The sequence below is a fragment of the Elephantulus edwardii genome, unplaced genomic scaffold (genome assembly GCF_000299155.1).
Source record: "Elephantulus edwardii isolate Elephantulus edwardi_28Jun2011 unplaced genomic scaffold, EleEdw1.0 scaffold00224, whole genome shotgun sequence".
In the NCBI taxonomy this organism is placed as follows: Eukaryota; Metazoa; Chordata; class Mammalia; order Macroscelidea; family Macroscelididae; genus Elephantulus; species Elephantulus edwardii.
This window is the reverse complement of record NW_006399974.1, coordinates 4,928,558-4,935,576: the sequence shown is the minus strand read 5'-3', so window position 1 is coordinate 4,935,576 and position 7,019 is coordinate 4,928,558. Positions and strand designations below refer to the sequence as shown.

The 7,019-nt window shown below is 38.2% G+C and overlaps 1 pseudogene; it reads left to right on the top strand.

The window, feature by feature from the left end:
* Positions 1–661: 661 nt before the first annotated feature.
* Positions 662–1,430, top strand: LOC102845237 (annotated as a pseudogene).
* The last annotated feature ends 5,589 nt before the right edge of the window (positions 1,431–7,019 follow it).

Below are 7,019 nucleotides of genomic sequence, written 5' to 3'. Positions count from 1 at the left end.
ATAATTGGGATGGGAGTGTTGGAGACAGTGCGATTGGCACAGGACAGAGCGAAGTTTAGGGCTGTTGTACATAGGGTTGCTATGAGTCGCAGGCGACTCGACGGCACATAACAACAACAACAACGTTTTATAAATGTTCATTGTTTTTGAAAATGCTTTTACAGTTATTTTAAAAGTTATTTCTGTCCAAGTAACCCCCCCCAAAAAATACTTTGAATTTGTCTCCATTGCTGATAGCTCTGTATCCTCACTGGTAACTTTTGTCAGGATACTTTAATTATTCTCACGTTCTCATTCTAATCTCATATGGCTGGGAAAACGGAAAGTCAACTTACTAGTATTCTGTTTTATATAAAAGTTAATAATTCCCCTGAAGGGTAATGTAAAGCCAGTGTACTTTAATTCTGTGGAGTTGAACCACAGATATACTTCTAGATAAGCGAAGTATTAAGATAGCTTATGCTTCCGCTTCCGCGCTACCCAAACAAGGGTCCATAAGGCGTTGATCTGGTTCCCATTGTAACTTAAAGGGGAAACTTCCACAATGTCCGGAGCCCTTGATGTCCTGCAGATGAAGGAGGAGGATGTCCTCAAATTCCTTGCAGTAGGAACGCATTTGGGAGGCACCAACCTTGACTTCCAAATGGAACAGTACATCTACAAAAGGAAAAGTGATGGCATCTACATCATAAACCTGAAGTGGACCTCGGAGAAGTTGCTCTTGGCTGCTCGTGCCATTGTTGCCATTGAAAATCCAGCTGATGTCAGTGTCATTTCCTCCAGAAATACAGGCCAGAGAGCTGTTCTGAAGTTTGTGGCTGCTACTGGGGCTACTCCTATTGCTGGGTGCTTCACTCCTGGAACCTTCACTAACCAGATCCAGGCAGCCTTCCAGAAGCCTCATCTTCTGGTGGTTACTGATCCCAGGGCTGAACACCAGCCTCTGACAGAAGTATTTTACGGTTAACTTGCCCATCATTGCCCTGTGTAACACAGATTCTCCTCTGAACTACGTAGACATTGCTGTCCCATGCAACAAGGGAGCTCACTCCGTGGGTCTGATGTGGTGGATGCTGGCCAGGGAAGTCCTGCGCATGCGTGGTACAATCTCCCGGGAGCACCCGTGGGAGGTCATGCCAGATCTGTCCTTCTACAGAGATCCGGAAGAGACTGAAAAGGAAGAACAGGCTGCTGCTGAAAAGGCTGTGACCAATGAGGAGTTTCAGGGAGAATGGAAGGCCCCTGCTCCTGAATTCACTGCTACGCAGCCTGAAGTTACAGACTGGTCCGAAGGCGTCCAGGTGCCCTCTGTGCTGATTCAGCAGTTCCCTAATGAAGACTGGAGAGCTGAGCCTGCAGCTGAAGATTGGTCTGCAGCCCCCACTGCTCAGGCCACTGAGTGGGTGAACACCAACACGGAATGGTCTTAAACTGTCTTTTAAAAAGTGGAAATAATATTGACGGAAAAGAAACAATGTGTTTCATTAAACAAAACAAAACAAAAAAGATAGCTTATGTTTTCTATTTAGTGACATTTTTCAATTGTGTTTGAAAATTATTTTTTACACCTATTTTATTTCAGCCTAAATTCATAATTCTAAAACTGACCAGTCCTTGGAGAAGGACATCATGCTTAAAAGGGTAGAGGGACAGCACAGGAGAGAAAGACCCAGGAAGAGATGGAGTGACTCAGTGACTGGAGAAATGAGATTAAGTCAGAGATGAAGAGATTGAGGATAGGGCAGGGTTCAGAGCTATTGTAAATACAGTCCTTATGACTTGCAGGTGACTTGACAGCATATAACAAGAACAACAAAAAAGCTGATTTTGTTTATAACATTAGCTTCTTAGCCACCAAAAAGAAAAAAAGTATAAATTCTTATTTTTTTAGAAAATAACTTTGTTAATAATGTATGTACATTTTAGGAGGAAGTCATGCATTTCAGATTAAGCCCAGAGCCATTGCTTCTCTGATGGCTTCCAGGCTCTTTTTGTATCAGGAAATTACTTAAGTATGCCAGCAGGCCCTCCAGGTAAGAAGCTACATCTTTGGGTTTTCATGAGCTAAAACTAAAGAATGTTAAATCAAGTCCACAGAAACCAAAATTTGACCTTGAGTCTGTCCCACTTGAATTTCAAAACCATCTCTGTCGCTATTTGAATCCTGTCTAATTATCAATATATTGAGACAAAATAAAAATGGCAAAACAGACTGTAGAAGATAGGCATGCACATAAACACACTCATCAGCTAATTCCTCATATGAAATGCCGTAGTGCTCTTCAGGGCTAAAGGTTGGGTGGGTATTTGTCAAGGCAAAAAGAAAACACTAGTAGGCTATCTTTCAAGGTTTTCACTCTCCTCCCTTACATCCTGTCTTCTCTTCAAATCCCTTATTTCTATCTTTATGAGTAAAATTGTCATATCCCAATTAACTTTCAAAGAGTTCATAAGTCTGAAGTAATGTGCCTTTAAGCTTTTTCCGATGTCAGAAAATTATTTTTTTTCTTTTTTGAGGCTATTGCCACTCTGTCTCTACTTAAATACTCTCTAGTCATCAGTACTTTGCTTTGAGACAACATGAAAATGATGACACATTTTCAAGAAAAAAATAATTATTCTCTTCTCCAGACATAAGTTTTAAAAAATATGTTCAATCAGCTGGAAAGTAAGGGATTAACACCAATGGCCTATAATCATTGATTATTGTTGTGTACTTCCAAGTTGAAACCAACTCATAGCTGACCCTCCAGTGGGTTTTCATAGTCAGTTAATCACTGAGGAGGAGATTGTCCGTCCTTCTCAAATGGAGCAGCTGCTGGCCTTGAGCCACGTGCCTTTGGGATTGCAGTCCAGCTTCTTGCCACTAGGCCACCAGAGCTCCCTAGACCATCAGATTAGAGGATGGGAAAGGAGACTATTCTTTTTCCATTTTTGATCATGTGGGACAAACAAGTGTCCAATATTTCTCTCTGAAATGCCAAAGGAATTCATAGCTGGATTCATAGTAGTCAATGATACTCAAAGGACCCATCTCACTATTCCATGAATAGCAAACATGAGAATTAAGCTTTTAGATATCTTTCTTTAAAATTGTCAATGAGTTGTACAATATCATAAATATTACCTTTTTATCATTAATGTCAGTGCCATAAATTGTTATCTTTAAAATGAAGTTAAAAAATATTTTTCATCTCTGTGTTATTATAATAATTTGTGGAAGGGGGAAAGTAGAAATAACTTATATATCAGAATAAAGAAAAGGAAAAGATACATATTGGCAAAAAAAAAAAATTCAAAGGTAAAATTTAGGGAGAGTCTTATAAGATAGTGTGCACATAGTTACAGTCTCCTTCCTTCCCTATTTGTCCCTTCAACTACTCTCATGGAGATAGACTGACATTGTGACTACAATAGCAAAAGGAAGAAAAGCAGAGATTGTAAAAATGGCAAAGTAGAACTTTGTGGTACAAAGAATTGCTAAGAGTCAAACTTGATTCAACAGCAGCTAACAAAACAACAACAACAACAACAAAAAGAATGGCATTATACAGGAGTTACTAAATGATGCCGTTACTACACTTGGCTACTATCCGAAAAGTGAGAAGTTCAAGTCCACCCAGATGTTGCATTTGTGATGAGGCCCTATGGGTTGTGGTACAGTAGGACAGGTACCAGAAGAACTGAGGTAAATAATTGTGGGACAGCAGAACAAGTAGGAAACACTGTCCAGATAAAGTTAGCAAAGTACTTAGCACAGTCTCTTGAAGATTTTAAGAACTCAATAAATTTTCTTGATTGTTACCAAGAAGACTTGAACTTATTGAAGAAGGTCCTTCAATATAGATTAAATCTCAACATCAAGAAAACAAAATTCTTCAAAACCAAAAGGCAACATCATGATAGATGGAGGAATTAAAATTGTCAAATATTTCCTTTTAGTTGAATTCACAACCAACAGCAACAGTAGCAGGTGTCAAGATGTACTGCACTGAGCAAATCCATTGTCAAAGACCCCTCCCTCCAAAGTGCTAAAGAGCAAGGATCTCAGTTTAAAGATTAAGATGCACCTAATCCAAATCATAGTATGTTCAAGTGTTTCTTTTGTGTTTGAAAGTGTGTAAAATGAATTAAAAGACTAAAGAAGAATCAATGCCTTTAAACTCTAACATTGTGGGAGAGTATTGAATATCCTTTAGACTGCCAAAAGAACAGACCAAACAAGTTTATTGTGACTTAGGGCATGTCATTATGAGGGGCCAATCCATGAAAAAAAGACATCAAGCTGAGAAAGATAGAGCATTAAAGGAAAGAGTAGAAGACCTTCAAAAGATTGAATGATTGATTGACTGACACAGTGACAATAACAAGCTAAAGCATGTGAGAGATAGTGAGGATAGTGTAGAATAGGGCAAATTTCATATCTGTTGTACATGGGATTGCTATGAGTTGGTGTCAACTTGATGGCATCTAATAATAAAAGTATTACCATTGGAATATCTTTGTGGCACAAATATTAATGTGTTCAGTTGCTGTAAGAAAGATTTTACATTCATATCCACCAAACACACCTTGGAGGAAAAACTTGACTATCTGCTTTCTAAATATCAGCCACCGAAAAAGCCATGTTGCATGGTTCAACTCTTATTAAAATTATATAACCTGTAGACTAAAGCAAGAAAGAGCCAAACTTTAAAACCAGTTTTTCAATTGAGACATCACCAGATAGATAGCATCAATAGCACTATAGGAGTGCCAGTCGGAAACAGCTCAGCTCTCATTCATGAATTACTTTTAAAACCCTCAAGCACCTGGTTATTCTCCACATTTATAAAATATGTTAAGAGTGTACAGTAGAAGACAGAAAATGTCTTGACTTTTAATACTGTATTTCAACTGATTTTTTTTTTCAGGTGGGCATTTAGACATACAGTCTTCAAACTAATGTAAGTTTGGAAACATTAGCTGTGACAGTAACGTCTTAAGTAGCAAAGTTTTCTATGGCCCTAATCACAATGAATGCTAAAATGAATAAAGACACACACAGCCTTGCCAGCACCATGGTTTTTAATGGAGAAATTCAACAAGGGTTCCTGTCTATTCTTGGAGCTAATGTTACTATCTTCACTGAAACAAACAAACAAACAAACAAAATCGGAACATAGGCATTTTGAAACTGATAATGGTAGAGAAAAGTCTTTTTCTTAGGAAAAAAACCCTCATATTTCTATAACTCATTATTTTTATTAAGCTTGCAGGAGTGGGGAGCATTAGGAAAGATATAAAAATTGATGCAGATGATTGAGGAACAGCCAGATATGTGGGAAACTGTTTATTCTATCTGGGTAATATCTACTCAGTAAATGTTTAGTATTGCAATTATTGGAGCACTTGTTTTGAACAAGTTTATATGTATGTGTTTAAATATATTTCTTTCAACAAGATATGGCAGAAGGTAACAGAACTATTCTTTAAAGGATCGGTCTCAAAGTTCAGAGCCCAGTTGAAGGTATATGTGTTTAAAGCTCATTCACTTCAGTTTTAAAATGTATAGCAAAAGCCCACTGCCTTTTAGTTTATTCCACCTCATAGCAACTCTCCATTAGGTTCTTGACACTATAAATTGTTATGAGAGGAGACTGCCCACCTTCCTCCTAAGGAACAGTTGGTGGATTCAGTTAACAGCCTGGCACATGACTCACTATGCCACTAGTGCTCCTTAGACATTTTATATATTACTTTTTTCCCTCTTCAATAACAAATCATTCCTTCATTCTGTCATAAAGAACTGGTTCTTGTTGGTTTGGTTTGGTTTGGTTTGGTTTCCCCTAGAATAATGGAATCTACTCCAGATATTTTTGTTTAAAAAGAAAATAACAGGTAAAGCTTAAACAGCTGGGCTTAATAGAGGAGAAAACATTGTTACATGAAGCTTAAGATATCTTATAATTAGGAGCTCTGGTGGCCTAGTGGTAAGGAGCTGCAACCACAATCTCAGAGGCGCACGGTTTGAATCTACCAGATGCTCTGCCGGGGAAGGAGGGACAATCTCCTCCTGTACCTGTCAGATCTGATTTGACGGTACACTCACACAAAAATAATAAAATAAAATAAAAATTTTTAAAAAATCTTATCATTAGAGTGCTAAATGTACCAGTCTGAGTGATAGAGGAGGAGTAACTCATGACATCATAAATTCAGTGATGGGTTCAATATTTGTGAGATAATATGATTAAAGCTTGAATTACATGTTCCCAAATTTCTAGAATTAAGTTACATTGAGTTTGTGTCCACATTAATCTAAGCATTGGCATATTATCTATGTTGTTCATTGTCATAGAATCAGAACTACCCATGGCTGTGCGTACAGTGGGTTTTCAGAGGCTGTAAATCTCATGGAAGAAGATTACTCATCTTTGTTCCACAAAGCAGCTATAAATCCAAATTATGTGCCTTTGGATTTGCAGTGTTACCACAAAATCAGTAGAGTTCCCTAGTCACACTGGAGTTTATCTCAAATTATTCTAAGCTTTGATAGATAATCTGTAAGCAATTGTTGTTGTTGTTGTTGTTTTGTGTCAAATGGACCCTACGTATACAGCTCTGATCCCTGTCCTATCTGTGTCCTATTGAGCCAAACTCAATGTCTCCAACAGACCTGCCCCAATTACCCAGTAACTGTGTCAGTCCATTTTATTCAGGATCTTCCTCTCCTGTGCTGTCCCTTCACTCTTCCAAGCATGATGTCCTTCTCCAAGGATTAGTTCCTCATGATAACATGCCCAAAGTATATGAGAGTTTCAAACTCCTTGCCTCCAAGGAGCAACTTGGTTTGAACCTCTCCAAGACAAACCTATTTGTTCTCTTGGCCATTCATGTTAATACTCTTGTCCAGCACAACTCAAAGACATTGATTTTTTTTTCTATCATCTTTAGTCTTTGCCCAACTCTCTGATGCATAGCAAGTGATTGCAAAGATCATGACGTGGATCAGGTGTCCCTTTGTGTCTACATTGACA